Genomic DNA, 26,964 nt, shown 5'->3' with positions numbered 1-26,964 from the left:
TAAGAAGGTTGCGTAGTAGACATCAGGCACCTGCGTGGCAACATGTAGCTCCCGAGCCAACTCATCGAGTGCCTGCGTGGCGGCATGCAGATCTTCATGAAGGCTCCGCCACTGCGCCACCTTAGCTGCCTGCCTGCCTACATGGCACCGCAGACATCGCTAGCCAGGGCGCGTGTCGAAGCAAGGAGGAGCGGCGACGGACGGGACGGGCCTCGCCCCCGTCCCCGATAAAGCAAGGGGTCACCTAAGCTACGCATTAAATGCGTCTTGTCCTGTAATACGAGCGATAAGCTCAGGGCACTGTACGCCTTTCCACCTCCTGTGTGCCACCGTGGCAGCCCCTTCCAACTATAAAAGGAGGCCCATGGCATACTGGAGAGGGATTCGGCTCTTTCAAACCACGCACTGACCACAGCTAGTTTGAGAGCTCAAGAACTCTCTAAAATACACCCACCAAAGCAGGACTAGGGTTTTACGCATCCTCGCGTCCCCAACCTGGGTAAAGGATCCTTGTGCTGTCTACTAGCCCTACTCTTCTCGCAACCCCGCACCCCGGCAACCGTAGTAGGGATTCTTGTGATCCCATAGGTGTCGTTCCACACTGACATCTTTGGCGTGCCAGGTAGGGGGCGCAATTGTGAGAATCTGGTCTAGTAGTTAGCTAGCAGTTCTTCATCGCCATGGCTCCTAAGAAGAAGACGGCCATGGCGGTCGGCTCGTTGGGAGCTGAACGGCCCGTGCCGGTGCGGGCGGGCAGTGGACCGGTCGCAGACAGGACCCGGGCCGCGGTCTACGAGCACCAGCATCGCCCTGGTAGTCAGATCCTGGTGAGCATCGTCGTTCGAGCACTAGACAACAGGCTACTCGTGCCGGATCCAAAGACGGAGTTGGGCCCCCCGCGGGCGGCGCGGGGCCCTCCAGGGGTGTCGTTGTGCCACCTCCGGGCGGCACGGCAAGCTCCAAGACTCCCGCACCGGCGACCACTGCGCGCTCTTCCCATGGTGTGCGCGCCGAGCAACGTCACCATGTTGGTGACCCTGGGCACCGCCGTGGGAAGAGCCTCGTGCATCGTCCACAGGATGAAGGGGTTCAACACGCCCGCCGAAGCGCTTGAGAAAATGGCACGCAGCTGCTGGGTCGTAACGGAGCTCCTTCTAGCGTAGTTAGAAGTCGAAGCGCGCCACGATCCACGCAGCTGTCGCCGCCGCCCACGCCGGCAGAACCTTTGGCGCACGCGCAACTGCTCCTCGACTTCTCTCCTGCTGTAGAGAAGCTTGACGAGTGGAGGGCCACCATCCGGAGCCTCGTCGCCGTCGCCAACAAGGACGATCTGCAACCGGCGGGACCCTTGGGTCGGCGCTCCATCGAGCCACCGCATGCTGGTGCTGGGAGGACCGGGGAGTTGCGGCCACGGTGCACTCTCCTCCTCCTCGGCAGCCGCCGCAGGCATCGACCCGTCGTGACAACGCTTGTGATAACATCTCCATAGTGTCGTCTGACCCGCGGACCCTCCACGACCAGCGCCAGGTCCTTCGGGAACGAGCTCACGAAGACGCTCGAACCACCATCGAACGCCGACGCGAAACGCGCCGCCAGTCGGACAAGCGGGCGGGACCCGCTATGGACCACCCGGCACCGGGGGGCTTCGGCGGCCTACCTTACGAGGTGGGATGCCCGGCCTTTACCCGTGAGCTGCGTCAGTTCCAGTGGCCGTCCCACCGCACATTCAAGCCTGACGTCGGCGAGAAGTACACTGGCAAGACCCATCCGTCCGAGTTCCTCAGCATCTACACCATCGCGATGCAGGCTGCTGGGGCTCGCGACGACAAGGTGCTTGCCAACTATTTCCTGCTGGCGCTCAAGCCCAATGTGATGTCTTGGTTGATGCACTTACCGGTGGATTCCGTTTCTTCTTGGTCGGATCTAAGGACTGGAGCTGTTGACGGAGATACATGGAGGCATATGTGGCTCCCACATAGGGTCGAGGGCCCTTCCCGGGAAGGCGTTCCGGCAAGGTTTCTTCTGGCCCACCGCCCTCCAGGATGCGACTGCACTAGTAACCAAGTGTGAACAGTGTCAGTTCCATTCAAAGAAGCTTCGTCAACCAGTTCAAGCCCTTCAAACAATCCCTCTCTCCTGGCCATTCTCGGTCTGGGTGCTCGATATACTGGGCCCTTTCCCCCGCGCTGTCGGGGGCTTCGAGTACTTGTACGTTGCGATCGACAAGTTCATAAAGTGGCCGGAGGTGGAAGCAGTGAGAAAGGTGACTGCTCAGTCAGCCGTCAAGTTCTTCAAGGGACTGGTCTACCGTGTTGGTGTGCCAAACAGAGTCATCACTGACAACGGCACGCAGTTCACAAGCCACACCTTCATGCAATACATTAAAGACCTCGGTAGCAAGGTCTGTTTTGCTTCCGTGGCACACCCACGGAGCAACGACCAAGCAGACAGGGCAAATGCTGAAGTGTTGCGAGGCCTGAGAACGAACACCTTTCACAAGCTGCACAAGAGTGGAAGGCGCTGGATTGATGAGTTGCCGGCAGTTCTTTAGTCGATCAGGACGACACCAAATCGAGCCACCAGCCAAACACCTTTTGCCCTGGTATACGGGGCAGAAGCAGTTCTCCCCACAGAACTCATATACGGGTCACCTCGAGTGCTTGCTTATGATGAGCTTGAGCAAGAGCAGTTGCGCCAAGATGACGCGACGCTCCTTGAGGATGATCGTCTTCGGGCGGCTGTGAGAGCAGCACGCTACCAGCAAGCCTTGCGCCGCTATGTCGGTGTACAAAACTAGGGGCACATTTTTGCACCCCTTTACCTGTGCACAGGCAGTCAGAGCCGCGCCCGCGACCACACCAAGCAGAGCGAGGGAGGTGAGCCAAGGTAAGACCGAAGCCCAAGATGGTCAAAGCAATGCCAAGGCCAAGACCGCAAAGAGCAAAGGGACGAAGCATGTTCCCCCGACAGGAGACCCTTGCTGGGGACAGCCTCGGCAGCCCCGACAAGACTCTTGCCGGGGCAGCTCGCCCCACACCAATGGAGTGAGACACCCTTGAGCCCATGATCCCCGATGCCATCATCCGCGTGGGGCCAGGGCTCGGGAGGGTAGCTCCAAGGTGGCATGCAGATCTTTGTGAAGACATATCCAAGAATAGACGAGGATTAGAAGACGATGACCCTCGACAAGATCCTTGCCGAGGAAGGCCACCAGACCCCCGGCAAGATCCTTGTCGGGGATGACAGCGCGCCATGGCGAGACCCTTGCCGGGCCACACGGCAAGACCCTTGCCGGGCCACCCAGCAAGGCCCTCGCCATTGACTCTAGCGGGACCACCACCAGGCCCACGCCAACCAAGCTTCCACCACCGTTCCCATGCAGCTGCCAGCCCAACCAGCTGGGCGGGCACCTGCGTGGCAACATGCAGCTCCCAGGCCAACTCATCAAGCGCCTGCGTGGCGACATGCAAGTATTCGTGAAGGCCCTTCCACCGCGCCACCTCAACTGCGACCTGCCTACATGGCGCCGCACGCATCACTGGCCAGGGCGTGTGTCGAAGCGAGGAAGAGCGGCGATGGACGGGACGGGCCTCGCCCTCGTCCCCGATAAAGCAAGAGGACACCTAAGAGATGCATTAAATGCACCTTGTCCTGTAATACGAGGGATAACCTCGTGCCACTGTAGACCTTTCCACCTCCTGTGTGCCACTGTGGCAGCCCCTTTTTCCTATAAAAGGAGGCCCGAGGCGACCAGGAGAAGGATTCGGCTTTTTGGAGCTCGTTACACTCCGTAGCTAGCTCAAGAACTCAGAATACATCCAGCAAAGTAGGACTAGGGTTTTACGCATCCTCGTGGCCCGAACCTGGGTAAACGAATGACGTGCTCTCTGTTAGACCCGCTCTTCTCTCAACCCCGCGCCCCACAACCACAGTAGGGATTCTTGTCATCCCATAGGTGTCGTTACCCACCGATATCTTTGGTGCGCCAGGTAGGGGGTGCTGTCGGTGTCAAAACCGGCGGATCTCGGGTAGGGGGTCCCGAACTGTGCGTCTAGGCGGATGGTAACAGGAGACAAGGGACACGATGTTTTTACCCAGGTTCGGGCCCTCTCGATGGAGGTAAAACCCTACTCCTGCTTGATTGATATTGATGATATGGGTAGTACAAAAGTTGATCTACCACGAGATCAGAGAGGCTAAACCCTAGAAGCTAGCCTATGGTATGATTGTTGTTTTGTCCTACAGACTAAACCCTCCGGTTTATATAGACACCGGAGGGGGCTAGGGTTACACAGAGTTGGTTACAAGGAAGGAGATCTACATATCCGCATTGCCAAGCTTGCCTTCCACGCCAAGGAGAGTCCCATCCGGACACGGGACGAAGTCTTAAATCTTGTATCTTCATAGTCCAACAGTCCGGCCAAAGGTTATAGTTCGGCTGTCCGGATACCCCCTAATCCAGGACTCCCTCAGTAGCCCCTGAACCAGGCTTCAATGACGATGAGTCCGGCGCGCAGATTGTCTTCGACATTGCAAGGCGGGTTCCTCCTCCGAATACTTCATAGAAGATTTTGAACACGAGGATCATGTCCGGCTCTGCAAAACAAGTCCCACACACCACCGTAGAGAGAATAATATTTCCACAAATCTAATCTGCTGACGTATCCTGTAGTGTGACATCACACCACAACCAAGCCTTTATTCGAATCGTTTTTGCAGCCAACCTCAGCGCGTTTTGCGAGGCAGTTTCCTTGGCACGTCTTGTCAAAGCAGAGTTCGTGTCCCCTTTATTTACGGGATTCTCATCAACACGGACGTGGGTAACCCAATCGCGCCCGTTGGTATGACCCCTCGATCGAAGGTAAGTCCCAAACGGTCATGAGGAGGGCTTTTGGTATTCAATCTCTTTTATAAAGAACCAAGGCCTATTCTTTTCTTTCAACCTCAATCGAATCCGCCTCCTACCTCGAGTTCCAGCACCCAAAGCTTAGGTTTAGGCGCTTCGGACCTCCGATCATGTCCGGATCCAACCTTCAAGGTCGGTGGATGCCTTCCTCCGTCACGAAGGAGGACGTAATAAAGCTAAGGGAGGCCAGGTACCTGACCGGTGAAATCCCGCATAGGCTGCCTGCTCAAGGGCAAGTTATTCCCACTCCCAAGCCCGGTGAGAGTGTCGTGTTCGTACCTCACTTCCTCCGAGGGCTAGGCTACGCGCCGGCTCCCTTCGTGAGGGGGCTCATGTTCTATTATGGGTTGGACTTCCATGATTTAGCTCCAGAGTCTATCCTCCATATTTCATAGTTCATCGTTGTGTGCGAAGCTTTCCTCCGTATTACTCCTCATTTCGGATTGTGGCTCAAGACCTTCAAAGTGGAGCCGAAGATGATCAAGGGGCGGCACGCAGAGTGCGGAGGCGCCGTAATAAGCAAAAATGCTGACGCCCCATGGCCCGAGGGCTCTTTCCAAGAGGAGTCCAACTTATGGTAACAAGAGTGGTTTTATATCACAGCTCCCAGGGGTACCAAGTGGGTGGCTCCACCTGTTTTTCGCTCGGGTCCCCCGCCACGACTAACGTCATGGGTCAACAAGGGGCTAGACTGGGGGCCAGTAAAGGATGTGCCCATATTGCAGAGCCGCATCCGAGATCTCCAAGAGAGAGATGCCAGTCTGGTCGTGGTGACGCAAGTCATGTTAATTCACCGAGTCTTGCCCTGCAAACGTCGTCCCCTCCGCCTGTGGGAGTTCAATCCGGAGGGACCGCGAGCTCTTTAACATTTCCTTGGCATGACGCCCGCGGAGATGTACAAATTGTTAATAGGACCACAAATAATGTGTTCGGACTCCACTGAGGATGCAGGTCTGAGCTGCAATTGTCCGGATACCCAAGTAAGTAGCCCTATGTCCGAACACACCATCCATTTATTTATCACAACATCGCCCTCTAAAAAAGAGCCGCTCTTGAACCAGGAGTGGATAGCGAAGGCAAAGTTGATCAGGTGTCCGGCCCCCCTTCCTGAGACCTCGCAAGATCCTGTGTTAACCAGGATGCTGGAGATCACGCCTTATCAAGCGCCTTCGGGAGAAGATGAAGGGGGGAACAAGGAAGCTACTGCCTCCGCGGAGGAGGTTGGCCGGAAGGGAGGAATCGAAAATTCCTCTCCTCAGGGGAAGAAGAGGACCGCCTCTGAAGACCCGGAGACAATGGTCTCAAAGCGGGGGAAGAATCTTCGCCAGAGGGTCCTGTACCGGGGGATACCCCGGCCGTACTATGCCCTCAAGGGGATCATCCCTCCACCGAGCTGTAAGTAAAAGGGTATTTAATAATGTGAAAAAACCTTGCTTTACTCCTGAGGAAAATAACCGAAGCATTTATCTTGCAGTTCGGATCTTAGCCCTTCTCAGCAGAGCTCGTCTTCGGGGGATCTTCTTCCAGAGATGACAGAGAGCGGAACGCCTCCCCCTGCCATACCGCCTCATGAGGCGGGCGACCCCGAGGTGTCGTCGCGGAGGGTTTCTCCTGATCCGGCAAGGCCAGAAGGTAGTCATATGGACACCCGAAGCCCTTAATATTCGGCTTTTGAAAAAGCAATCGAATGAGTCCGGCACCGTCTGGTGCGTGGTCGGAGGTACTGAGGGATCTGCTAGGGCGAGCGTCTATCTCAGAAGAGCACCGTACATTGATGGGTACGGTAATTGAAAGGATTTAGTCCGCGGAGAGCGGGTTGCATGAAGCTGTCATGAGTCTACTGACAGGTTTTGAGGTACGTGAAATGATGTACCTTTTTTGACAGTACCGCATACTTTAAGATGCGCCCTGTGTAGATAGTAGCCCCTGAGACTCTGGGTGCTGTCGAAGACGACGGCGTGCAGAGGATCATAGTCCCAGGTATAATTTTGCCGCCTTAATATGCAGGTGGCGAAGTGTCCGGTGGCCAGCCGGACTGATGAATTTGCCGAGTTAAAGCTGCTGCTTGACGTGGCAGATGCCGACATCGTACTTGTCAACAAGCGGCTTGACGAGGTGCAAGGTATGTAATTTCTCCAGTGACACATGATAAGAGGAGCATGATGCCAGTATGTATAACATGTGTTTTGAATGCAGATGGAGCTGCGGCCGTGGAGAACCTTCTGGCGGAACTTGCCTGAGCCAAAGAACAAGCCAAGAAAAGTGATGCAGCTGCCCTAAAGGCAATCGAGGAGCTGAAAGCCGAACATGCTGCTCACTGCCAAAGCAAGGAGAAAATAGCCAAGATGATTGTGGAGTTGAAGGATGCCACTGACCGTTACAAGCTTCTTGAAAAGGAAGATCAAGCTAAGAGGGCGGACCTTGAGAAGGCTGTGGTGACGGCCAAAGACACCCGCTCTGCCATGAGAGCAATGAAGGAGGAGCTGCGTCAGGCCGGAGATATCGCGGCTGGGAAACCCTTTATGCTGCGGATGAAGTTCGGCGATCCGAAGTATGCCCCTTTAGACCGGCTATGGAGTTCGACGGATGCATACCTTGACCTGGCAGCGAGTGCTGCCGATGCGGCCGTGTACTTCCGAGATCAAAAAGGTCATGAAGTGGAGAAGCTGTTCTGGGCACAGTTTAACGATCCAGAGCGTGCGCTTCCATTGGCTGACCGGTTGGCCGAATGGTCCGAGCTGAATAGGTTGTCCGGACTTGCCATGAGGTCTATGGTGGATCATCTGTGGCGGGAAAGGCCAAAGCCGAACAGTTATTTCAGTTTGGTGCAACAGTTTCTTGGCGCCGTGCCGCATATCATCGCGATGAAGAGGTCGGCGTGCGTAGAGGGTGCGCGGATGGCGCTTGCCCGTGTCAAGACATACTGGGCAGAGATAGAGGCCACCGCCGTTGCAGCCCAAGACTCGGACCGAAGCCGAGTACCTGCCGAGCACTACTTCCAAGAAGTTCTTGAGGGTTCTCATTCAATAGAGGCGCAGTGCTCGAAGAATATTATGTTCGAATGACATGTATTCCCATAGAAAACAATGTTTGCTTAAATGTAAAGGCTTTTTTATACTTGTGCCTGCAATCTATCTATCTATCTATCTATCTATCTATCTATACCTATACTAATTCCTGACTTCCTAGAAATTCCCACGTTAATCAGTAATTAGGAGCTGTTAATTTGGTGGGACCAAATTATTATGGTGTAGATCAATCCATATAATTATATCATTAATTCTCGGTTGTCTGTCTAAAAAAATCATTGTCGGTTGTATAGACTAGCCGCCATCAAGTTCAAAAGAAAAATAGACCAGCTGCCATGTATAGAGATCCATCTATAACCGTTGGATAAAAAATTTCTGAAGTCGTCTCTTTATATCCTTCCTTCTCTCCCGAAATCACGGTTGGCCCAGCTAAAAAAAGGGAACCGTCCTCGCTTTTATCTCCGTCCTCTCCTTATCTCTTTTTCTTCTATCTCCTTCCTTCCTCTCACGAAACCCATCTTCTCTTCCACTACCTCCTGGTAGGGTAGGAGTTTAGATCTCGCTGCCATCCCATTCTCTAACCCTCCAGTTGATCCATGTTCCCTTGGCTCAAGGAGGATTTGTTGCCTCTGTGTCCCCATGGCCTCTCCTCATTGTAGGGTCTGTGTGCCTTCGACGCAGTTGTAGCAATGGCAGATCAGATTAAGACTGGGAGCCTAGGGGAATATTGCATCAATGAACCAATGGCCATCAAACACCCATGGATGAGTGAGATGGTCAATTAAATCAACCCATGCCGCATGCCATAGCTGCAGGCCGTTGCTACTTGCTGATATGAAGACTTGGCCTGATAAAGCAACATGACCAGAGGACTAGGAGGCAGCATGGGATTGTTCAAGGCAGTGCCGTCCGACGACCAGGAAAATCTGGACCTTTTATAAACACAAGTTGAGGTATGCAACCATATGTTATACACAATATAGTAATTTCGACTATGCACTACAGATATCTGTCAGGTTGCTCCATGGAAGGTACACTATATATAGTATATATAACAGGTAAGTTTTTCTCGCCACACAGAAAGAAGGTGTTCCTGACCATGAGCAGCATGGAGGCATATATACCTCCTAATACTTCTCATGGCACCGACCAGCCTTGCTGCCTCCCAGAGTAGTATATATAGGAATTCCATTGCTACTTATATCATATTGGCCTATATATACATGTACTATATTGCAACAACCCGTCCGAAATACAGTGAAAAAGAAGGCACTAGACGTCGAATCAACCTTCATAACGTGTGTGTTTTATATGCTTGCAGCAGGCGATAATCGATTAGGACGTGACTTGAGTACAACTCGGAAGATTTGACTGTGATCATGCTCTTGGCGAAAACTAATTGTTTACGAGCAAAAATTGGGTCTACGCCAATGAATGAATTTTTATTGTTTTTGCATGCTTCAGCTTTTTTGCACAGTATATGCACGACAGTCATTAGATTTGACATTTCAAAGTCATTGTGATCAACGTATTAATAATGGACACCCACAATCATGTGCTCGACCAACTGGAGATTTCTTTTATTACACCATTCTTTTGATAATTGGAGTAAAACACATGATGTTTGCTTCAGTTCTTCTGATTCTATTTCTTGCTTATATACTAGAGTGCATGCATAAATATCATGTGCAAAAAGTTTGAATTATTTGCCTCTAGCTTGTATGTACGTAAAGCGGTTGGCTCTCTGTGAACTGTTTCACAGGGATGTGCATTGACTAATTACCACTTCAATAAGAGATGGCTCTAAACTCAATTTTGGTTGATATGTTTTCGACAGAACCACTATTAATGTCTGAATCAGGACGTGAGGAATTCAGTTTTGTTTACATCGCAGTAGGCCACACATAATTCCTTAACGAGTCCTTGGTTCCCTCCTTCATTTTCTGTTACATGACATGAATGCTGTTCAACTCGTATGAATTTATTCATTCTGGGGAAAGATATAATTGATACTATTATTTAACGTGGTTTGCCAATTCACCAGCGTGAGATCCTACATCTGAACCTATTCTTCCACTCCTTTATTCCTCAGCAACATTTCTTTGATTGAAAAGAACCATTAAAATCAAACTAGATGTATTTCCTTAATTTCCTTACATATTGCTGAGGAGCTGCTCAGCTGATATATGTCATTATTTTCCTTTAGGTCACAAATAATATTATTTTCAAGTTAGCACACATTTTTCACATTGCCAGTATTGTGTTGTATGGCTACTAATTATGACATTTCAATATAAATACCCATGCTCGATGCTTGATCATCATGGTGTGTTTTTGTAATTATTTAACAGTTAAAGTACTCATTAATTAGTCAATATGGATTGTCTATATGTAATATTTTCGCAGGGGAATATAAGCATATATGAAGTTGTGAGCTCTATACATTCTTAGGAGAAGTTCCACAAAAGGCTAATTAGTTATTGCCGAATGAAAAAAGTATTATCTTTGAAAAATATTGAAAGATATTTCGATGTACATAAGCATAACCAACAATATTTTACCTTGATATTTGATATTAAGAACATAAAGGTTCACAAAGGTTTATAAGGTTATCTGATTATGTAATTTTTAAATGAAAAATCTATAGTACGATGTACTATCCCTCCATCATTTTGAATTTATTTCTATATATTAATAACCAAAGTTGGAGAAGTGTACCTGTTATAACATGCATTTATACTACAAGACTTTGCATAATTTTTAATTGGTTTATAGTTTGAGTAATAAAACAATATTACCATATACGATTCAAGATATACTAGTGGAAATGGAAAAAAATGGCACCACTATCCTCAAGTATAAAAATAATTTCTAATTTTAAATAAAAGTACACAGTGTATTCGGCAGCTCTACATCCTTCCCAAATGAGACCAACAAACATATGATTAGGACAATTGATCACGCATGATTGTGCCTCCATGTCGTGAACTTTGACAAATACAATGCGTTGTTATGTTATAAAATATATATTAGTTTGGTGGCATAAGATGATGATTTCGTATATCTTCTGTAAGTCTTTGTATTTATAAATGCATATGTTTCACAAATATCTGAAGTATTGTGGTTCATACCAAGAAACCATATTTGCTCACAATATAGATTATATGTGAATATTAGATAACCGGCCCGTGCGAATGCACGGGTTGACGACTAGTAATTATAATACCTCCTGTGCGGCCGTTTATGTATATATGTACATAACCTGAAAGATGGCAGTCGTCGGCTTCGGCCCCCACGCATATAATGCGGGGGTGCTCGCAGAAGACGCATATTCACACTTGATGCAACGTCTTGGTCCATTAAGGAGGTGATAGTGCAGCGAACTAGGCAATCAGACTATAATGCTTTATCACTTTCACTTAGCCATAGGAGTTTGACAGCGGGGCTACTATATAGCCCCTGGTGGCTCCGCGCTCATCCGAATTCGGGGCGCGTGCGTGCCTGGCTGGGAAACGACCCTTTGTTAAGGCGGAGGAATCCCGAAGATTCCGCTGGGTCATCGAGTGGTTGACCAGTCTCACGCTATATCATGACAGTCAGTTTTCGGCTTTCTCTACTGAGGTGCTCGCTTGGCTGAATTAGGGCACAATCGCAGTAGTTCTCCTGGTGCCGCCTTAGCCGATAGAGCGGAACGTAAGGCAACAAAACACAGGAGCCGGGCAAACCCAACATTTGACCAAAGACATGATTCGGAGTTGATGCATATAAGGCCAAACTCGCGATGCCGAATACTCCCTAAGGTATTCGATCTTTATGATATAAACCGGGCGAAACGTCGCCCTTTGTAATAAGCCCCTAGTGTCCAGGTACGTGCAATAATCTGACGTGGCCACATGCCAATATGTCAGCATCCATCTCAGCTTTACTAGGAATCCGGGGGATGTTTATCAACAAGAGACAGTAAAAAAGGTTTACGCAGGGTCTTAATCTGAAGAGAATCCTTGGAACGGGTCCCTGCTGCACGTCTGCGCGTGTGTCTCCGTTGTGCCGTATCCTGGACGGGTGTAGCACGATGTTCATCTATAGAAGTTGTCGTGCAAAATGTATGTTATACTAAATAAATCAAGTATAGTTCAAGATGGGTAGAATTGAGCCTTATTGTCACTTGTTTACACGCGTGGAGCCCCTTGTATTGTTATAGGGGTATAGCCATCAAACCTTTATCAATTATATTGCTAAGCCGGACTCGTCTAGCCGCGTCCGTGGTCTTAACGACCTGTAAGATGCTCTAGTTGGTGAGGCCGTCTAGTGTGCGGCTGCCAAGGCAGCCGCACGGTCTTCCGCGCGCAAGGAGCGCTCAATATTTCCCTTTACTGTAATGATGCCACGTGGACCGGGCATCTTAAGCATGAGAGACGCGTAAAGCAGTATTGCGTTAAAGCGAGCGAAAGCTTCACGTCCCAGTAGTGCTTGATAGCCACTTTGAAATGGAGCGATGTGGAAGGTTAGCTTTTCGCTGTGGAAGTTATCGGGGAAGCCGAATATAACCTCTAGTGGCAGGGAGCCCGTGCAGTGGGCCCCTGGGCCTGGCGTTACTCCTTTAAAGGAAATATTGCTATGGCTAATTTTTGTTGGGTCTATCCTCATTTTGCGGATTGTGTCCCGATATATCAGGTTTAAACTACTGCCGCCATCCATCAGGACTCGTGTGAAGTGGTATCCGTCAATTATCGGGTCTAACACCAAGGCAGCCCATCCTGCGTGTCGGATACTTGCAGAGTAATCCTGTCGAAGTAATGGGCCACGGGTAGGCTAACCCGAGGCCCGGAACAATTCAAGACATCGGGGATGACTGTGCCCCTCAAGACGCCAAGATAAAGAGCCGCCTTCTGGATGCCGTTAATCACTAATTAGGAGCCGTTAATCTGGTGGGACCGAATTATTACGGTGTAGATCAATCCATATAATTATATCATTAATTCTCGGTTGTCTGTCTAAAAAAATCATTGTCGGTTGTATAGACTAGCCGCCATCAAGTTCAAAAGAAAAATAGACCAGCTGCCATGTATAGAGATCCATCTATAACCGTTGGATAAAAAATTTCTGAAGTCCTCTCTTTATATCCTTCCTTCTCTCCCGAAATCACGGTTGGCCAAGCTAAAAAAAGGGAACCGTCCTCGATTTTATCTCCTTCCTCTCCTTATCTATTTTTCTTCTATCTCCTTCCTTCCTCTCATGAAACCCATCTTCTCTTCCACTACCTCCTGGTAGGGTAGGAGTTTAGATCTCGCTACCATCCCATTCTCTAACCCTCCAGTTGATCCATGTTCCCTTGGCTCAAGGAGGATTTGTTGCCTCTGCGTCCCCATGGCCTCTCCTCATCGTTGGGTCTGTGTGCCTTCGACGCAGTTGTAGCAATGGCAGATCAGATTAAGACTAGGAGCCTAGGGGAATATTGCATCAATGAACCGATGGCCATCAAACACCCATGGATGAGTGAGATGGTCAATTAAATCAACCCATGCCGCATGCCCTAGCTGCAGGCCGTTGCTACTTGCTGATATGAAGACTTGGCCTGATAAAGCAACATGACCAGAGGACTAGGAGGCAGCATGGGATTGTTCAAGGCAGTGCCGTCCGACGACCAGGAAAATCTGGACCTTTTATAAACACATGTTGAGGTATGCAACCATATGTTATACACAATATAGTAATTTCGACTATGCACTACAGATATCTGTCAGGTTGCTCCATGGAAGGTACACTATATATAGTATATATAACAGGTAAGTTTTTCTCGCCACACAGAAAGAAGGTGTTCCTGACCATGAGCAGCATGGAGGCATATATACCTCCTAATCCTTCTCATGGCACCGACCAGCCTTGCTGCCTCCCAGAGTAGTATATATAGGAATTCCATTGCTACTTATGTCATATTGGCCTATATATACATGTACTATATTGCAACAACCCGTCCGAAATACAGTGAAAAAGAAGGCACTAGACGTCGAATCAACCTTCATAACGTGTGTGTTTTATATGCTTGCAGCAGGCGATAATCGATTAGGACGTGACTTGAGTACAACTCGGAAGATTTGACTGTGATCACGCTCTTGGCGAAAACTAATTGTCTACGAGCAAAAATTGGGTCTACGCCAATGAATGAATTTTTATTGTTTTTGCATGCTTCAGCTTTTTTGCACAGTATATGCACGACAGTCATTAGATTTGACATTTCAAAGTCATTGTGATCAACGTATTAATAATGGACACCCACAATCATGTGCTCGACCAACTGGAGATTTGTTTTATTACACCATTCTTTTGATAATTGGAGTAAAACACATGATGTTTGCTTCAGTTTTCTGATTCTATTTCTTGCTTATATACTAGAGTGCATGCATAAATATCATGTGCAAAAAGTTTGAATTATTTGCCTCTAGCTTGTATGTACGTAAAGCGGTTGGGTCTCTGTGAACTGTTTCACAGGGATGTGCGTTGACTAATTACCACTTCAATAAGAGATGGCTCTAAACTCAATTTTGGTTGATATGTTTTCGACAGAACCACTATTAATGTCTGAATCAGGACGTGAGGAATTCAGTTTTGTTTACATCGCAGTAGGCCACACATAATTCCTTAACGAGTGCTTGGTTCCCTCCTTCATTTTCTCTTACATGACATGAATGCTGTTCAACTCGTATGCATTTATTCATTCTGGGGAAAGATATAATTGATACTATTATTTAACGTGGTTTGCCAATTCACCAGTGTGAGATCCTACATCTGAACCTATTCTTCCACTCCTTTATTCCTCAGCAACATTTCTTTGATTGAAAAGAACCATTAAAATCAAACTAGATGTATTTCCTTAATTTCCTTACATGTTGCTGAGGAGCTGCTCAACTGATATATGTCATTATTTTCCTTTAGGTCACAAATAATATTATTTTCAAGTTAGCACACATTTTTCACATTGCCAGTATTGTGTTGTATGGCTACTAATTATGACATTTCAATATAAATACCCGTGCTCGATGCTTGATCATCATGGTGTGTTTTTGTAATTATTTAACAGTTAAAGTACTCATTAATTAGTCAATATGGATTGTCTATATGTAATATTTTCGCAGGGGAATATAAGCATATATGAAGTTGTGAGCTCTATACATTCTTAGGAGAAGTTCCACAAAAGGCTAATTAGTTATTGCCGAATGAAAAAAATATTATCTTTGAAAAATATTGAAAGATATTTCGATGTACATAAGCATAACCAACAATATTTTACCTTGATATTTGATATTAAGAACATAAAGGTTCACAAAGGTTTATAAGGTTATCTGATTATGTAATTTTTAAATGAAAAATCTACAGTACGATGTACTATCCCTCCATCATTTTGAATTTATTTCTATATATTAATAACCAAAGTTGGAGAAGTGTACCTGTTATAACATGCATTTATACTACAAGACTTTGCATAAATTTTAATTGGTTTACAGTTTGAGTAATAAAACAATATTACCATATACGATTCAAGATATACTAGCGGAAATGGAAAAAAATGGCACCGCTATCCTGAAGTATAAAAATAATTTCTAATTTTAAATAAAAGTACACAGTGTATTCGGCAGCTCTACATCCTTCCCAAATGAGACCAACAAACATATGATTAGGACAATTGATCACGCATGATTGTGCCTCCATGTCGTGAACTTTGACAAATACAATGCGTTGTTATGTTATAAAATATATATTAGTTTGGTGGCATAAGATGATGATTTCGTATATCTTCTGTAAGTCTTTGTATTTATAAATGCATATGTTTCACAAATATCTGAAGTATTGTGGTTCATACAAGGAAACCATATTTGCTCACAATATAGATTATATGTGAATATTAGATAACCGGACCGTGCGAATGCACGGGTTGCCGACTAGTAATTATAATACCTCCTGTGTGGCCGTTTATGTATATATGTACATAACCTGAAAGATGGCAGTCGTCGGCTTCGGCCCTCACACATATAATGCGGGGGTGCTCGCAGAAGACGCACATTCACACTTGATGCAATGTCTTGGTCCATTAAGGAGGTGATAGTGCAGCGAACTAGGCAATCAGACTATAATGCTTTATCACTTTCACTTAGCCATAGGAGTTTGACAGCGGGGCTACTATATAGCCCCTGGTGGCTCCGCGCTCATCCGAATTCGGGGCGCGTGCGTGCCTGGCCGGGAAACGACCCTTTGTTAAGGCGGAGGAATCCCGAAGATTCCGCTGGGTCATCGAGTGGTTGACCAGTCTCACGCTATATCATGACAGTCAGTTTTCGGCTTTCTCTACTGAGGTGCTCGCTTGGCTGAATTAGGGCACAATCGCAATAGTTCTCCTGGTGCCGCCTTAGCCGATAGAGCGGAACGTAAGGCAACAAAACACAGGAGCCGGGCAAACCCAACATTTGACCAAAGACATGATTCGGAGTTGATGCATATAAGGCCAAACTCGCGACGCCGAATACTCCCTAAGGTATTCGGTCTTTATGATATAAACTGGGCGAAACGTCGCCCTTTGTAATAAGCCCCTAGTGTCCAGGTACGTGCAATAATCTGACGTGGCCACATGCCAATATGTCAGCATCCATCTCAGCTTTACTGGGAATCCGGGGGATGTTTATCAACAAGAGACAATAAAAAAGGTTTACGCAGGGTCTTAATCTGAAGAGAATCCTTGGAACGGGTCCCTGCTGCACGTCTGCGCGTGTGTCTCCGTTGTGCCGTATCCTGGACGGGTGTAGCACGATGTTCATCTATAGAAGTTGTCGTGCAAAATGTATGTTATACTAAATAAATCAAGTATAGTTCAAGATGGGTAGAATTGTGCCTTATTGTCACTTGTTTACACGCGTGGAGCCCCTTGTATTGTTATAGGGGTATAGCCATCAAACCTTTATCAATTATATTGCTAAGCCGGACTCGTCTAGCCGCGTCCGTGGTCTTAACGACCTGTAAGATGCTCTAGTTGGTGAGGCCGTCTAGTGTGCGGCTGCCAAGGCAGCCGCACGGTCTTCCGCGCACAAGGAGCGCTCAATATTTCTCTTTACTGTAATGATGCCACGTGGACCGGGCATCTTAAGCATGAGAGACGCGTAAAGCGGTATTGCGTTAAAGCGAGCGAAAGCTTCACGTCCCAGTAGTGCTTGATAGCCACTTTGAAATGGAGCGATGTGGAAGGTTAGCTTTTCGCTGCGGAAGTTATCGGGGAAGCCGAATATAACCTCTAGTGGCAGGGAGCCCGTGCAGTGGGCCCCTGGGCCTGGCGTTACTCCTTTAAAGGAAATATTGCTATGGCTAATTTTTGTTGGGTCTATCCTCATTTTGCGGATTGTGTCCTGATATATCAGGTTTAAACTACTGCCGCCATCCATCAGGACTCGTGTGAAGTGGTATCCGTCAATTATCGGGTCTAACACCAAGGCAGCCCATCCTGCGTGCCGGATACTTGCAGAGTAATCCTGTCGGAGTAATGGGCCACGGGCAGGCTAACCCGAGGCCCAGAACAATTCAAGACATCGGGGCTGACTGTGCCCCTCAAGACGCCAAGATAAAGAGCCGCCTTCTGGATGCCGTTAATCAGTAATTAGGAGCCGTTAATCTGGTGGGACCGAATTATTATGGTGTAGATCAATCCATATAATTATATCATTAATTCTCTGTTTTCTGTCTAAAAAAATCATTGTCGGTTGTATAGACTAGCCGCCATCAAGTTCAAAAGAAAAATAGACCAGCTGCCATGTATAGAGATCCATCTATAACCGTTGGATAATTTTTTTTGAAGTCCTCTCTTTATATCCTTCCTTCTCTCCCGAAATCACGGTTGGCCCAGCTATAAAAAGGGAACCGTCCTCGCTTTTATCTCCTTCCTCTCCTTATCTCCTTTTCTTCTATCTCCTTCCTTCCTCTCACGAAACCCATCTTCTCTTCCACTACCTCCTGGTAGGGTAGGAGTTTAGATCTCGCTGCCATCCCATTCTCTAACCCTCCAGTTGATCCATGTTCCCTTGGCTCAAGGAGGATTTGTTGCCTCTGCGTCCCCATGGCCTCTCCTCATCGTTGGGTCTGTGTGCCTTTGACGCAGTTGTAGCAATGGCAGACCAGATTAAGACTGGGAGCCTAGGGGAATATTGCATCAATGAACCGATGGCCATCAAACACCCATGGATGAGTGAGATGGTCAATTAAATCAACCCATGCCGCATGCCCTAGCTGCAGGCCGTTGCTACTTGCTGATATGAAGACTTGGCCTGATAAAGCAACATGACCAGAGGACTAGGAGGCAGCATGGGATTGTTCAAGGCAGTGCCGTCTGACGACCAGGAAAATCTGGACCTTTTATAAACACATGTTGAGGTATGCAACCATATGTTATACACAATATAGTAATTTCGACTATGCACTACAGATATCTGTCAGGTTGCTCCATGGAAGGTACACTATATATAGTATATATAACAGGTAAGTTTTTCTCGCCACACAGAAAGAAGGTGTTCCTGACCATGAGCAGCATGGAGGCATATATACCTCCTAATCCTTCTCATGGCACCGACCAGCCTTGCTGCCTCCCAGAGTAGTATATATAGGAATTCCATTGCTACTTATGTCATATTGGCCTATATATACATGTACTATATTGCAACAACCCATCCGAAATACAGTGAAAAAGAAGGCACTAGACGTCGAATCAACCTTCATAACGTGTGTGTTTTATATGCTTGCAGCAGGCGATAATCGATTAGGACGTGACTTGAGTACAACTCGGAAGATTTGACTGTGATCATGCTCTTGGCGAAAACTAATTGTCTACGAGCAAAAATTGGGTCTACGCCAATGAATGAATTTTTATTGTTTTTGCATGCTTCAGCTTTTTTGCACAGTATATGCACGACAGTCATTAGATTTGACATTTCAAAGTCATTGTGATCAACGTATTAATAATGGACACCCACAATCATGTGCTCGACCAATTGGAGATTTGTTTTATTACACCATCCTTTTGATAATTGGAGTAAAACACATGATGTTTGCTTCAGTTTTCTGATTCTATTTCTTGCTTATATACTAGAGTGCATGCGTAAATATCATGTGCAAAAAGTTTGAATTATTTGCCTCTAGCTTGTATGTACGTAAAGCGGTTGGCTCTCTGTGAACTGTTTCACAGGGATGTGCATTGACTAATTACCACTTCAATAAGAGATGGCTCTAAACTCAATTTTGGTTGATATGTTTTCGACAGAACCACTATTAATGTCTGAATCAGGACGCGAGGAATTCAGTTTTGTTTACATCGCAGTAGGCCACACATAATTCCTTAACGAGTCCTTGGTTCCCTCCTTCATTTTCTCTTACATGACATGAATGCTATTCAACTCGTATGAATTTATTCATTCTGGGGAAAGATATAATTGATACTATTATTTAACGTGGTTTGCCAATTCGCCAGTGTGAGATCCTACATCTGAACCTATTCTTCCACTCCTTTATTCCTCAGCAACATTTCTTTGATTGAAAAGAACCATTAAAATCAAACTAGATGTATTTCCTTAATTTCCTTACATGTTGCTGAGGAGCTGCTCAGCTGATATATGTCATTATTTTCCTTTAGGTCACAAATAATATTATTTTCAAGTTAGCACACATTTTTCACATTGCCAGTATTGTGTTGTATGGCTACTAATTATGACATTTCAATATAAATGCCCGTGCTCGATGCTTGATCATCATGGTGTGTTTTTGTAATTATTTAACAGTTAAAGTACTCATTAATTAGTCAATATGGATTGTCTATATGTAATATTTTCGCAGGGGAATATAAGCATATATGAAGTTGTGAGCTCTATACATTCTTAGGAGAAGTTCCACAAAAGGCTAATTAGTTATTGCCGAATGAAAAAAATAATATCTTTGAAAAATATTGAAAGATATTTCGATGTACATAAGCATAACCAACAATATTTTACCTTGATATTTGATATTAAGAACATAAAGGTTCACCAAGGTTTATAAGGTTATCTGATTATGTAATTTTTAAATGAAAAATCTACAGTACAATGTACTATCCCTCCATCATTTTGAATTTTTTTCTATATATTAATAACCAAAGTTGGAGAAGTGTACCTGTTATAACATGCATTTATACTACAAGACTTTGCATAAATTTTAATTGGTTTGCAGTTCGAGTAATAAAACAATATTACCATATACGATTCAAGATATACTAGCGGAAATGGAAAAAATGGCACCGCTATCCTCAAGTATAAAAATAATTTCTAATTTTAAATAAAAGTACACAGTGTATTCGGCAGCTCTACATCCTTCCCAAATGAGACCAACAAACATATGATTAGGACAATTGATCACGCATGATTGTGCCTCCATGTCGGGAACTTTGAAAAATACAATGCGTTGTTATGTTATAAAATATATATTAGTTTGGTGGCATAAGATGATGATTTCGTATATCTTTTGTAAGTCTTTGTATTTATAAATGCATATGTTTCACAAATATCTGAAGTATTGTGGTTCATACCAAGAAACCATATTTGCTCACAATATAGATTATATGTGAATATTAGATAACCGGCCCGTGCGAATGCACGGGTTGACGACTAGTAATTATAATACCTCCTGTGCGGCCGTTTATGTATATATGTATATAATCTGAAAGATGGCAGTCGTCGGCTTCGGCCCCCACGCATATAATGCGAGGGTGCTCGCAGAAGACGCATATTCACACTTCATCTAACGTCTTGGTCCAATAAGGAGGTGATAGCGCAGCGAACTAGGCAATCAGACTATAATGCTTTATCACTTTCACTTAGCCATAGGAGTTTGACAGTGGGGCTACTATATAGCCCCTGGTGGCTCCGCGCTCATCCGAATTCGGGGCGCGTGCGTGCCTGGCCGGGAAACGACCCTTTGTTAACGCGGAGGAATCCCGAAGATTCCGCTGGGTCATCGAGTGGTTGACTAGTCTCACGCTATACCATGACAGTCAGTTTTCGGCTTTCTCTACTGAGGTGCTCGCTTGGCTGAATTAGGGCACAATCGCAGTAGTTCTCCTGGTGCCGCCTTAGCCGATAGAGCGGAACGTAAGGCAGCAAAACATAGGAGCCGGGCAAACCCAACATTTGACCAAAGACATGATTCGGAGCTGATGCATATAAGGCCAAACTCGCGACGCCAAATACTCCCTAAGGTATTCGGTCTTTATGATATAAACCGGGCGAAACGTCGCCCTTTGTAATAAGCCCCTGGTGTCCAGGTACGTGCAATAATCTGACGTGGCCACATGCCAATACGTCAGCATCCATCTCAGCTTTACTGGGAATCCGGGGGATGTTTATCAACAAGAGACAGTAAAAAAGGTTTACGCAGGGTCTTAATCTGAAGAGAATCCTTGGAACGTGTCCCTGCTGCACGTCTGCGCGTGTGTCTCCATTGTGCCGTATCCTGGACGGGTGTAGCACGATGTTCATCTATAGAAGTTGTCGTGCAAAATGTATGTTATACTAAATAAATCAAGTATAGTTCAAGATGGGTAGAATTGAGCCTTATTGTCACTTGTTTACACGCGAGGAGCCCCTTGTATTGTTATAGGGGTATAGCCATCAAACCTTTATCAATTATATTGCTAAGCCGGACTCGTCTAGCCGCGTCCGTGGTCTTAACGACCTGTAAGATGCTCTAGTTGGTGAGGCCGTCTAGTGTGCGGCTGCCAAGGCAGCCGCACGGTCTTCCGCACGCAAGGAGCGCTCAATATTTCCCTTTACTGTAATGATGCCGCGTGGACCGGGCATCTTAAGCATGAGAGACGCGTAAAGCGGTATTGCGTTAAAGCGAGCGAAAGCTTCACGTCCTAGTAGTGCTTGATAGCCACTTTGAAATGGAGCGATGTGGAAGGTTAGCTTTTCGCTGCGGAAGTTATCGAGGAAGCCGAATATAACCTCTAGTGGCAGGGAGCCTGTGCAGTGGGCCCCTGGGCCTGGCGTTACTCCTTTAAAGGAAATATTGCTATGGCTAATTTTTGTTTGGTCTATCCTCATTTTACGGATTGTGTCCTGATATATCAGGTTTAAACTACTGCCGCCATCCATCAGGACTCGTGTGAAGTGGTATCCGTTAATTATCGGGTCTAACACCAAGGCAGCCCATCCTACGTGCCGGATACTTGCAGAGTAATCCTGTCGGAGTAATGGGCCACAGGTAGGCTAACCCGAGGCCCAGAACAATTCAAGACATCGGGGCTGACTGCGCCCCTCAAGACGCCAAGATAAAGAGCCGCCTTCTGGATGCCGGTTGAAGGAACAACCGACTGCCCACATGCGGTCGAGTCCAGGAGGCGAGGTAAAGACAAGCCGACTCCTGCCAGACGGCTTCTAGAGAAGCCGGCCGCGGGGAGTCGGTCTGCGGCACCAACAGATGCCCATGCCCTCGTCAAGGGGGATGGGATGGGGAGTGGCCATAGTAAAGCCCACTCCCTCCCATTTTTCGTGGATGCTAGCGTGGCCACAGTGCGCCGTACCCATGAAGATCTCCGTCCGGTGCAACACTGTTGCCGTGCCAGCCCTGACATCAGCACCTGTGGGCAGAGTCCCACGCCCACGATGGCCTGTTTGTACGACCTAGGGACGACGGGTCCCACCAGTCAGCGAGAGTCCAGAAGACGGCGAGAGCACCACCAGTCGGACCCGTTGGGAGTTGGCCCCCCCGGAGTCAGCTCGCCCTTCCCACGGGTCCCACGCGCCATTAACCAGACGAGACGGGAAGTGGCTACAGTAAACGCCCGACAGGTGGCGGAGCTGTAGCCACGACCCCGTGGCCAAGCCAGCGTCATTAGAGACACGACCATAGTAATCAGCAGCCGGCAAGACCCGCGAGCGGTGGATGCGGCCAGTCGGCGGGCCCACCAGTCGGCGGGCCCCGGCAGTCGGCGGAGAAGCCGACGACCAAAGAGACTGACGGCTGGGCCCCGCGCCCAGCCGGATTACCATTGTACCCCTGGGGGGTAGGCCTATATAAACCCCCAGGGCACCCATGCAAAGGGTTCGAATCCATTAGCACTAGACCAGATCTTATAGGAAGGAGAAAACTAGCCTTGCCTTCTCCTACCTCCAGAAAATAGCTCAAGGAGCAACCTTGTATTCACCTTGCCTTAGTGATCACGCGGAGACCCCACAGAGCAGGACTAGGGGTGTTATCTCCTAGGAGAGCGCCGAACCTGGGTAAAGTTCACCGGCATTCGTGTCTACGCCCCATCCCGCTTCCAGGCACCGGCGACGTTCTACTCGCTCCCACCATGATAAGCCATCCTTTGGCATATGTCGCACCCAACCCCCGACATTTGGCGCCCACCGTGGGGCGAGGTGCACCGTCGTCCGGAGAACTTCTCTGGACGGGAACCCTTTTCCTCCCTGGCGAGCTCAGCCAGCCCGGCACGCCAGACGGAGTCTGCGCCGATGCGCTGCACGGTGCTGAGATCGCCTGCACAGCCAGCTGCCTCGCCGATCTTGTCGACGAGGTTCGCCTCTCCGACGAGCCCGCATCCGACGCGGGCACGGGCGGCCCCGAGAGCCTCCTCGTGGGCCTCCTCGATCAACTCCATGTCGCCAGCGAGCCAGCTGTGGACTTGGAGTCCGTAGGCTCCAGCGATCCGATGTTGGTTGATTCCAACACCGCGTCGCTCGACACGTTCCCCACCAACGTGGTGGTCTACGACGAGCCGCTCCCTCGTGTGGAGTGCGGCGAAGCACCATCACGGAGGTACTTGTCATCGGTCATGGCGAGCACTCCGGCGGAGGAGCTCATGACCCGCTTGACGCGGCGCTACAAGACCTGACCGCGCCCATTCCCCAAGACGCCGACGCCGAGACGTTGGAGGCACGCCGCCTTCAGCCCATCGAAGGCGCGAAGAAGCTGGCCAGCATGAGACGCCTGTCAGAGGCCTACCAGCGCGAGATGGATCGCGCTGTGGGTGGCTCGCCGGCTCCAACTGGGCCTAGCCGCCTTGGCGCGGTCAAGCAGCGCGGCGTGGCCATCGCCAACCTGTTCGGGGAGAATCGCCCCGTTTATGCCACGCCTGCGGAGAACATCCGAGCCGCTCAGGCGGCGGCTGACGAGCTATACAATTTCGAGGGCAAAGAGCGTCGCCTGATGACGGAGCGTGTCCAGCGACTCCATGACGCGGCTGCCGAGCAGAACGAGGCCGGCTGCCACACTAATGCGCCACGACGGCAAAATGAGGACCCGCCTCCTCACCGAGACCAAGGCGCGACATCTCGGATGCCGACTGGCAGTGTCCGCCGAAGAAAAGACAAGGAGCCGGCTGCCGACCGCAGTCGGACTCGCGTCACCATCGAGCGCGACCAAGATGGCCGCCCAAGAGCAGTTGAACAACGGGACGAATGTCCGCTTCCTCCCCCTCGTAGGGAAAGGCGAGTCTCCCCACCACCTGTTGATCACCCGACACTCGGCGGCCGCCTTGGCCGCTGAGAAGGAGTCAGAGAGAACGACGCCCGCCACCGGATCGATAGACTCCAACAATCCCTGGCGCTGGAAGAGGAAGACGAGCTGGGTCCGCCGTGTTTCGGCCCCCGCATTCGAGACGAGCCCTTTCCTAAAGGGTTCACACTCCCAAGAGACACGCCCAAGTACACCGGCTCCGTGAAGCCGAAAGATTGGCTAGTTGACTACTCCACAACCGTCAACATAGCAAACGGCAACAAGCGCGTTGCCATGAAATACGTTCCGCTCATGCTCCAGGGCACGACCCGGACATGGCTGAACAGCCTGAAGCCCCGCAGCATCAACAGCCGGGTCGACTTCACCGACGCATTCGTCCGCAACTTCACCAACACGTACAAGAGGCCTCCCAAGCCTCGCCAGCTTTCCTTGTGCGTGCAAGGCCCCGACGAGTCAACTCGCGACTACCTCACATGTTGGGCCGAGCTTCGGAACTCCTGTGAGGGCATGCACGAGGTGCAGGCTATCGAGTACTTCACCGTCGAGTGCAGAGAAGGCACCCTCCTCAAGCACAAGCTCCTCTGTGACAAACCAGAGACCCTCGATGAGCTGCTGATCATAGCAGACAAGTATGCCACGGCCGACTCCTCCATGAAGGCGGAGATTCAAGTTAGTGCGACTGGCAAGGTGGCTCCTCAGGCTCCTAGAACCCCGGCTGGAGAGGCCAGTCGGCGACAGCAGCAGAGTGACCACAAGCGCAAGGCCCCACAGCCGGCTTCCAGCAGCCGGCAGGTGGCAACGGTCGAAGACCAGCAGCCAGAGGGGTAGCCTCCGGCCAAAAGACAGAAGGGCGGCAAGCCAAACTGGTTGCCGGCTTTCTCCTATGAGCAGACTTTGGATGGTCCCTGCTAGTTCCACAGTGGTGCGAAGCCGTCCAACCACACCACTCGGAAATGCCACTGGCTCACCAGGATCGCCAAGGGAGACGACCTCTTGCCTCCCCCGCCTGCTGGGCAGCCTCCTCCTCCTCCGCCCCAGCAGCCGGCGGTCAGACCGGTCGGCGCCGTACAAGACGAGTACCCAGAAGAGCACGGAGCCTATGTCATATTCACTAGTATGGCCGATGATCGACACAGCAGGCGGCTGCAGCAACAAGAGGTGAATGCAGTAGCATCAGAAACACCAGAGTTCATGCATTGGTCTGAAAACCCCGTCGGCTGGAGCAGAGCTGACCACCCAGAGGTGATGTCGAGTCAAGGCTCCTACGCCTTGGTATTGGATGCCACCTTTGCCATAGACAAGCGAGCTGCTCGTTTCTCCCGAGTCCTGATAGATGGCGGCAACATCATTAACATCCTGTACAAGGACACCATGGAGAAGTTGGGAATCAAGCAAAGACAGCTTCAAAACAGCCGGACTGTATTCCATGGCATAGTTCCTGCCTTTCCTGCTCACCAATCGGCAAGATCCTCATAGATGTCCTCTTCGGAGACAAAGATCATTTTCGCCGAGAGTCAGTGTGGTTTGAAGTGGTGGACCTCGAAAGCCCATAGCACGCGTTGCTTGGCCAGCCTGCCCTAGCCAAGTTCGTGGCCGTCCCCCACTACGCCTACCTCAAGATGAAGATGCCAAGTTACAAGGGGATTCTAACCATAGCCGGCGACTACAGAAAGTCGTCCGCCTGCGCAGCTGAGAGCACCTGGCTGGCCGAGTCCCTGGTGATTGCGGCTGAGAGGTGGCTCCTTGACCGGGTTGTGGCGATGGCCAGCAAGCAGCTGGAGATGTCGCCAAACCCCAAGGAGTCAGAAGCTGAGGGTTCGTTCAAGCCGGCCAAAGAGACGAAGAAGATACCCTTGGACCCGGAGCACCCAGAGAGGTACGCTGTCGTAGGTGCGAACCTCGACAGCAAATAGGAAGGCGAGCTCGTCGATTTCCTCCATGAGAATCGGGACATCTTCGCATGGTCCCCCAAAGACATGCCAGGTGTTCTGACGGAATTCGCCGAGCACAAGTTACATGTCTGATCTGACGTGAAGCCAGTCAGGTAGCCCTTGCGCCGTCTGTCAGAAGAAAAGAGAAGAGTTGTCGGAGAAGAGATAGCCTGACTTCTAGCAGCCGGCTTCATCATGGAGGTATTCTTTCCAGAGTGGCTAGCCAACCCGGTCCTGGTGCGGAAGAAGAACAAGCAGTGGAGAATGTGTATTGATTACACCAGCCTCAACAAAGCTTGCCCCAAGGACCCATTCGCTTTTCCAAGGATTGATCAGGTGATAGACTCCACAGCCGGATGCAAGCTGCTGAGTTTCTTAGATGCATATTCGGGATATCACCAAATCAAGCTGAACCCGGCTGACAGACTGAAGACCGCCTTCATCACGCCATTTGGAGCCTTCTGCTACTTGACCATGACGTTCGGCTTGAGGAATGCCGGCGCCACCTTTCAACGTTGCATGCAGAAGTGCCTCCTCAAGCAACTCGGCAGAAACGCCCACGTTTACGTGAACGATGTGGTGG

This window comes from Triticum aestivum, chromosome 7A (genome assembly GCF_018294505.1).
Source record: "Triticum aestivum cultivar Chinese Spring chromosome 7A, IWGSC CS RefSeq v2.1, whole genome shotgun sequence".
Taxonomy (NCBI): Eukaryota; Viridiplantae; Streptophyta; class Magnoliopsida; order Poales; family Poaceae; genus Triticum; species Triticum aestivum.
This window is presented reverse-complemented; position numbering follows the sequence as displayed.